Source organism: Sceloporus occidentalis, unplaced genomic scaffold (genome assembly GCF_023333645.1).
Source record: "Sceloporus occidentalis isolate IW3139 unplaced genomic scaffold, rSceOcc1.0.p SCAF_23, whole genome shotgun sequence".
Classification (NCBI taxonomy): Eukaryota; Metazoa; Chordata; class Lepidosauria; order Squamata; family Phrynosomatidae; genus Sceloporus; species Sceloporus occidentalis.
This window is the reverse complement of record NW_028317003.1, coordinates 9,738,892-9,748,382: the sequence shown is the minus strand read 5'-3', so window position 1 is coordinate 9,748,382 and position 9,491 is coordinate 9,738,892.

Below are 9,491 nucleotides of genomic sequence, written 5' to 3'. Positions count from 1 at the left end.
TTTAGGGTTAATTTAGGGGCTGTTGTGGTTGATGGGGGTCTTTAGGGTTAATGTAGGGGATGCTGTGGTTAATGGGGTGTTTAGGGTTAATTTAGGGTAGTTGTGTTTGATGGGGTATTTAGAGTTAATTTAGGGGTAGCTATGGTTAATGGGGTGTTTAGTGTTAATTTAATGATGAGGACTGAGGGTTAATTTAATAAAGTTAACTTAAGGCGCAGTTAGAGGTAAAGGGGGGCAGACTAAGGGGAATCTAAATCCTGGGGGCAGTGAAGATTAACCCAGTACTTATTTATAAAAGTATGGTGTCAGTGTGATGCGAACAGGTCTGTGACTCTGAGGGGACTATGAGATATCTGGGGGTATAAGGCATATCAGGGGAGGATGGAGTGACATATCTGGGGGTATAAGGCATATACGATATATAAGGCATAAGTGGGGAGGGCAGCGTGGCATGTCTGGGGAGGATGGAGTGGTGTATCAGGGGGTATAAGGCGTATCAGGCACAGTGGCATATGTGGGGGTAGAGTGGAGTGGAATATGTGGGAGGCAGCGTGGCATATGTGGGAGGCAGCGTGGAGTGGTATATGTGGGAGGCAGCGTGGAGTGGTATATGTGGGAGGCAGCGTGGAGTGGTATATGTGGGAGGCAGCGTGGAGTGGCATATGTGGGAGGCAGCGTTGAGTGGTATATGTGGGAGGCAGCGTGGAGTGGTATATGTGGGAGGCAGCGTGGAGTGGTATATGTGGGAGGCAGCGTGGAGTGGTATATGTGGGAGGCAGCGTGGAGTGGTATATGTGGGAGGCAGCGTGGAGTGGTATATGTAGGAGGCAGCGTGGCATGTCTGGGAGGCAGCGTGGCAAGCCTGGGCTCAAATGTGCATGTGGGAGGCAGCGTGGCATATGTGGGAGGCAGGGTGGAGTGGTATATGTGGGAGGCAGGGTGGAGTGGTATATGTGGGGGGCAGCGTGGAGTGGCATGTGTGGGAGGCAGCGTGGCAAGCCTGTGCTCAAATGTGCATAAATTGGGGGGCTGGTTGGGAAATAAAGACAAGAAATGCATTTTAGCAGTTTTTTTTTTTATTCTGCGTTTGTATTTAACATCATTTGTTTATTAAATTATTTTAAATAAATGAAAAATGTACATTCATTTTTTTATCCGATTAATCGATTAATCGAAAAAATAATCGGCCAACTAATCGATTATGAAAATAATCGTTAGTTGCAGCCCTAGTTTTGTGTCACAGTCTAAATCTTAGAATTATTTTAGTATGAATGTACCCGTCGTTAAGTCTTCCAGACCTTTTAAAGAAGAGCCTCCTGAGATTTGCACTGCATGTTGCCAGCTCTATTGCTTGCACAAGAACAGATCACGAGAAACTAATTTTCTTTTATCTCTGCTCCTTAGTTTAAGGTCTGGTAAGGTATCTATTAAATACGATTAACTATTATGAGGAATGGTGAATGTTTCAAGATGTGTTATAAAAACCTGTACACCTTAATAAATTACGTTTTTGTAAACATCTCAAAACTGTGTCACACAGAGCTCTGGTATGATTGATTTGATAGCTGTATGTCAAAGGGTCAGCAGTCATTTAACATACTTTCATACTATGGTATTTCATACTATGGTACCTCACAATTTTCCTTCTTTTTCTTTTGGATTCAATAAAACCATACAGTAAAACACTAGCATGAATCCTATTATAGTAAAAGTTCCCCAAAAATATCCCCATGTTTTACAAATATAATGATGTTTTTCCAAGAACTTGTACTGGTAGAAAACGGCTCCCTTGGGCATCAATGTAATATGCAAGTAGGTTTTCCATGCTCTAATAGTGACCTTTATGCGACCAATAGTTGCTAAATTGTTGTCTATTTGGAAAGAAATTGAGCCTTATGTCTGACATTTCTTAAAAGAAATGCTAGAACTGTTTTATCAAGCTCTCAGACCCAACACATCTATGTAAAAATTACCGTATAAAACATCTCCTGATTTAGGACTTTAAACGAGAAAATTAATCATCATGGTTCCAAGAAATGCAACTAAAAACATTTAACCCCTTCGTGACAAAGGCTGATTTTACTTTTTGTACCCTTCGTGACAATGGCCTTTTTAACATTTCTGTGCTGCTTGTGTTTAGCTGTAATTTTCTTCTTTCCCGTTTACTGAACCCACACACATTAGATATTGTTTTTTTCAGGACAAGAAGGGCTTTCTTTAGATGACATTGTTTTGATTGTATCATATTATTTACTATTAAAAAAAGTATAAAATATGGTGAAAAGTTTAGAAAAAAATGACTGTTTCTAACTTTTAGTTGAAAAATCTTTTACTCATCTATAAAAGGTAATGAAAAAACCTGCTAAATGGATTCTACTATTTGTCCTGAGTTTAGAAATACCCAATGTTTTTATGTTTTTTTGCTTTTTTCTACCCATTATGGGGCAATAAGTACAGGTAGCGTTTTGCTATTTCAAAGCCATTTTTTCCAAATCTGGTAATTCTTCCCCCCATGTGCCATTTTGGGTATCTTTGAACCCGGCCAATGCAATTTACCCCATCAAATCATATATTTTTGAAAACTAGACAGCCCAGGGTATTCCAAATGCTAGTATTTTAACTATTTCCATGCACCATATCTACCACCAGTTTTTGTCAAACTTTGTGGTAGTCATTTTTTTGCATTTGTTTTGTCACACACATTTTACTTCAGGTATGAATTAAAAGGTTCTCGTTTATGTCACTATCACAAAACACCCCAATATGTGTTCAGCAACATCTCCTGAGTACAGCGATACCTCACATGAATGATTTTGCCTGGCTGTTTGGGGGCAAAAGGGCCACATTTGGGGCATGCGCATTTTTCAATGTTGAACTTTGGCATTTGGGGATCCACTGCCTATGCCCTATTTGGTACATCTTTGAGCCGGGCCATTTCAGTGTGCCCAACAAAACCATATATTTTTCAAAACTAGACACCACAGGGTATTTTAAATGCTGGTATTTTAACTCTTTGGATGCACATATTTTACCACCAGCATGTTTTCAAAGTTTGCAGTAGTACACACCTACTTTATGTATGAATTTACAGCTCCTGGTATATGCCGCTGTCACACGACACCCCATAATGTGTTCAGCAACATCTCCTGAGTGCAGTGATATCCCACATGCATGGGTTTGTCATTTTTGTGGGAACTAAAAGGCCACATTTGGTACGTGTGCATTTTTCTAATTAGAAATTAGGTGTGTGGCCATCCTTCCCCCGGTGTTAATTGGGACGTTGTTGAACCTGGCCAATTCAATTTACCCCATCAAATCATACCTTTTTTAAAAGTAGACACCCCACGGGCATTTAATATGCCAGTATTTTAACTCTTTCCATGCGAGAATTGTTTTAAGCTAATATGCTAATTGTAGGACTTGCTCACAAAAATTTATTTTTTATATATATATATATATTTTTTTTGTCTTTTTAAAAAAAAAAATTTAACATTTTTTTTCAACTTGGAGGTTCCCCTGATAGTGACATCAGTGGGAAATGATTTTTACATTTTACTAGTTTTTTACAATTTTTTTTCTAATTATTATTAATTTTATTTTATTTTTTAATTTATTTTTACTAATCACACTGTGATTAGAAAGCTGGGTTCCATTGACTTGCATGGTGAATGCAGTACCTGTATTCAACCTGCAAGTGGAGCCAAAGTTCTCTAGATGGTCTGGACCATCTAGCGAACTTTTAAAATTTGTTGGTTCCTGTTACAGGGCAGCGGCCATCTTGCTTGATGGCGAAGATCATCGGCAGCTGCGACTGTGACCGCTCTCCGGAGTGGTCACAGCCCATCGAAAGGTAAGTGTTTGGTGTCGCTGGATGCCTCCTGATCGAGGCATTCCAGTGACACCATTTAAGTTTAGGAGGCGATCGTCGATCGCCTCCTAAACGCTTTTAAAACGGGCGTCCGCCGCCATACAAAGTATGGCGGATGTTGACGCCCCGTGGAGGGGCCAGAGATGGCCTCTTCGTTCCGATCGTTTTTTGGGTGCAGAAAGCGAAAACAGATCGCTTTCTGCACCCGTTTAAAGACGTGCCGGTCCTGGCACGTCAATTGTCGTAAAGCACATGCTTTTCCGTGTCGTGCCAGGACCGGCAATTGTCGTTAAGGGGTTAAACATTTTCTGATGTAACACAAAAATGTCATTTGAATGAAAAAAGCAGTTCTAATGACCTTGAAAACCATGAACTAAATGTATATATACATGTAATTTGTTACGTACCTGGCTGCTGGTCCCTTGGGGTCCTCGGAAAGGCAGCCGCCGCGGAGAAGAGGGAGACCCCCCGCCTCGTCACAGCAGCCTCAACCGCCGCGAAGAAGAGGGAGACCCCCGTCTCGGCACAGCAGCTGCAGCCGCCGCGGAGAAGGGCGAGACCCTCCGCCTCGGCACAGCAGCCTCAGCCACCTCGGAGAAGAGGGAGACCTCCCGCCTCCGTAAGACAGCTTCCGCCGCCGCTAGGACGGGGAAGACCCCGCACCTCTACGCGGCAGCCGCCGCCGCCTACTGGAGTCAGGTCCGGTCCTGCCGCGTGCACTCGATCTTATGCACGCCACCTAGTGGCGCCAGCCGGTGCTACTGCTCCTTTTAGAAATTTGCGATCTCGCCAATCACAAGATGGCCGCAGACCGGAAGTGACATAACAGACTTGTTGAAAATTGGCAGGAGACTCTGTTTTGGCGCCAAATTGATCCTCCTATTTAAGGGACTCAGAAACCTTCCAGCTTTGCCTTCTGATGGTCGTACCTATCTTGATAGTGTCTATTCCTCAGTAAGCGTTCCTGTTTTGATTCCTGTTACCGACTCGGCTTGTTCCTGTTCCTGTTTTCCTGGCGTTTGACTCTGGGTTCCTTCACGATCCTGACTTCTGGCTTCCTGACCTCGGCTTATTCCACGACGATCCTGACATCCGGCTTCCTGACCTCGGCTTGTTTTTCGACCATTCTGCGCTGGTCACATCTGATATCTGTCTATTGGACTTGCCCGTGCTGTGCTACCTGACTACAGGTTCTATTGTACGCTGTGCGTGACATAATTTCATTGAATCTCAATACTTGTGTATTGTGTATGAAAATTAGAATGTACATTAAAGTAAAAAAAATCAATTTAATCAAGTAAACACCTACCACAGGGTAAGCTATTTAGAGTTTACAAGGAAACATAGAAAACCTAAAATGTAATGGCCAATTCAGCCCATCTAGTCTGCCCGTTTATTCCCGAAGTAAACACTCAAACTTTAATCAGTCCTTGGTCTCATCTTAGAATCATGATAGCCATATGCCTACCCGTGCATGTTTAAATTACCTCACTTTATTAACCTCCGCCACTTCTGCTGGGAGGCTAGTTCCAGTTAACTGCCACCCTCTCAGTAAAGTAAAACTGTTTCTCAGATTAGCTACTTTCAGGGCTATATACTTTCACTTTTTATTATCTCATTATGTAATACCCTTAATCGATGGTTCTCTGTATGTGCTTCCCAGCAGTGAGTACTAATTCTTTTTAAAATAATAATTCCCTTTAGAAAGAACCAGAACTCTTTTCCACTCAATGGCATAAAATCCACGGTACTGGTGATACATATCATATTACCCTTGTGACGGACCGACCAGAGACCTCATGTTGTCCCTCTCCGCCAAGAGCGACTTCTCCCTTCAGGACAATAATTCCCCGCAATCCGTAGGCAATATCCCCAAGCAAAGTAAAGGGATATCGCTATCCAGTACCCAAATAACCAGGCAAGACTAGTCTTTAGGTACAACAGGAGGAGAACTGATTTATTTTAGACACAGACGGCCGTATATATCCAGCAAAACGCACATTAACATAAAACAAGATACTGGGATACAAACCGCCCCCTTAATCTGCTTTCCAGAGACAACAGGGGCAGTAAAGGGATTAACAATATAAATGGATACAGACGCCACTAACATAAGAAATACACATTGTCTTGATTAGATTATCTCCCAGACCTTAGTGTGCTGTGTAAACAGTTAGGAATTAAGGCAATAATAAAATAAATTTTTATTAATAACACACAAAAGGATAACATGGCACTCTTTACCAGGGCCCATAGCCTGTAGTAAGGAGGCTGGCACTCAGTCCCCTCCAGGAGCCCATGGCACAGAGGTTTCCGTGACAACCCCAAAAATACCAAGATGAGATTGAAAGGTGTAAATAAACAGTGTGTTACTTACCTGCAAGCGCGGTGCTCCTCTTTTGAAGCCTCTTCTCGAAGAAGGGGGAGACTCGCAGGAGATGGAGACCTCGTTCCTCCTCCCTGCGGCAGCTGGATCCTAGGGTGGCAGTGGAGGTTTCTGTTGCTCTGGTCCCTCTAGTGGTTGACTCCATGCATTTATAATGGGAGATTATGCCACACACAAGAAGGCCGTGGGTCCTGACAACGGGAAGTGACGTTTCAGACCGGATTTTGGCACCAAATTTGAATTTCACGCTCAATCCTTCCGGTTCCTATTTAAAGCCTTCAGTGGACCTTGCCCTCTGATGGTTGCCTATGTTCCATAGTGCTTGTCCTCAGTGTGATTCCAGATACCCTGACCTCAGCTTGTTTTGACCACGATTTGGTAACCCTCTACCTGACTTTGGTGTCCATGTGCGTGACACAGTGCTGTTAAAAGTTGAAATTGAACTAGTTGAAGGGTTCATAGTTTTTGAAAGATATAATTATGTTAAAATTGTCCATATGTTGCTTAGAGGCTTTTTATTGGTTTTAATAATCCAGAAAATAAGAAAAATTTTAAAAGCAAAGACAAATGCAGACTTTTGTTTGACGATTGCCTTCCAAAGTTCCTAACAATTTTATTTTTACAGAATCATAATGATGTCTTCTCTAAATAAAAGATGGTCTGTAGCATTCCATCTGTGTTATTTTACAAGAGAGCAGAATTTGCAATTTATAGCACGCCTCTATTATGAAATATATTGTTACCACTTTTCATCTGAATGTGTTTAAAATATACAAGGGTACTGAGGGGATTAAGTTACCTAGTGTAGGTATAGTGTAGCAATGAAAAGATAGATTGTAGCTGTCTAGATGTGTTCTGGATTAGGACCAGAGTAGAGTTGCGGATGAGTAACTGCATTGATTAAATCAGTACCACTGAATTATTGAATGGGTCCAGAATTAAGTTAGCTTGATGCTACAAGATCTTCTTTATATTGCCTGGAATAATGTGCTCTTGTTGTAAACAAGAGTAAGATGATACTCAACTGTTCATTTTCTGAAACATTTACAAAACTAAAAAAAAATATATAGTGAATTTAAGTTTATATGCCTATAGTCTTTTTTAACTGATCTTTAAAAAGTCTGAGTAAACTCTAACAATGCTCTCAGAATACTGCACAGAATATGCAGAGGAACAGAGATGTTAAAAGTGCTCAGACTAAGAACTTTTACCTCTCTATATTAAATAAAAGCTTTTTTAGCCATTTAAACCATCATTTTTATATTATCGTAACACATTATGGTGATTCTTGCCTGTTTCTTACTCTACTGGGCAGTGTGGGCAGAAACAAATGGTTTAGAAGACTCCTACCATCCTTGACAGGAAACATATGCAGAACGTATTTTGGTTTTAATTCTAACCCTTCATCAAACAAGGACTTAGTGATTCCAAAGATTGGGCCATGAAGTATTGTGCAATATTTTCAGTACATATTCTGCATATGAAGCCTATAATTATAAACGTAAAATTATATCCCTCACCCCAGCAACATTCCAGGTGGCCAATAATGGACACCTTGGTTGGAGGTATGGCTATATGTCGGTCATTGTGCCATGAAAGGCCATGTGCAAAAGCTCAGACCTCAATTGGTTTCACAACTTGAGGGCTGGTCAGGTGAGGTCAGAGGATCTCCCTAAGCAGTTTGTGATCCTCACTGCCAGCCAGAGTGGGACAGTGCCTGAAAATAAGAACCATCCTGCTTATAACACAATAATAACAATAATATCCTTGTAAGTATTGCCTTTCCAAAACACATTAATAAAACTCATTATGAATTTAGACCTGCATATATTCCTGAAATAAAGAATCCAAGGTACAGTTGGCTGTGGTGTTTAAACCAAATATAAAAATATAACACAAAGGTTCGTCTACATTTAACAGATATTTAATAAGAGACAGAAACACAGTAACATACAATAAATGAGTGACAGCCCAACATACAATGCAACACTTTCCAAGACTAACATGCAACCTAAAGGTCCAACATAACCCAGCACACCACCGATTACCCCATCCATGCAGGATGGTGGGCAGAGAGAAACTGAACTAAGATTTTTCATTCCACAGGCATATTGAATCACTGTAGGTGTACCCTCGTTAACATATCAAAAGACATGTAATACAGGAAGAGTTCAACTGGCTAAAACATTGACAACAATACTTATGTCACCACATTCCCCCACTTTATTTTCTTCTGTGTTGCACATTTTCTAAGTATCCCCCCTCTAATGCAGAAAGCCTAGTGGGAGCAAAAAACCCTTTGGGTAAAAATTCAGCCCACCGTCCCTCCGGAATAAATTCCCTCAGCGACGTAAGTTTTTCTGCAATTGACCTAGGACTGTCACTTTACATTAAAACATGCATATATCAACAAATTTACATTACAATCTTAAATACTTCCCCCTACCCAAATGCAAGAAAACCCAGTGGGAGCAAAAAAAAACCTTATAGGTAAAAATTCAGACCACCGTCCCTCCGGAATAAATTCCCTCAGCGACATGAGTTTTCCTGCAATGTATTTTACAATACCCGTGACCCACAAATTACAGTACATTTATTATACAAAGCATAGGCATAAATTAAATGAAGTGATGGTAATGAAGTGGTGGTCCAGGATTATAGCTGTAAGCTCTTTCATGGTTCTATGGATTTAAAAGAATAAAAGAAATATTAAAATCAAAAAGTTATATTGTCTTTTTGGCAATCCCTCTTTTGGCCATCGAAATAAACTATTGCCAGAACACATTCTCCTCAGTTTTTCCAGTAACTAATTACTTTATGTTGGGATGAACATGTATTTCAGCATCCCACTCGCCCCCTTTAAAAAAACTTTTAACATTTAACCTAAACCATGATTTTCTTCTCTTTACAATAATACAATTTGATACAGTGTATACTTATCCACTGGTCCATCACCACTGTCTCTTAAGCTCTGAGATGTCCTGTAAGATCAAAAAATAATTGTTGTGGGGTAGGGTGGGGTTGATGGCAGGGTTAGTGTCTAGGTTGAGACCCAAAGAGAAGTTGATCTGCTGGGTTTGTTCTGTCTTGTGGAGATTGTTCTTCAGAATATCCTTCACAACCAGGCAATACTTCACTCATATAACTTTGTGACCCTGAGCTGGAGGAACAATCAGATAATCCATCGTCTAAGTCAGATGCAGGAACTGCCAATAATTCTGACTTCTTATGCTCTTC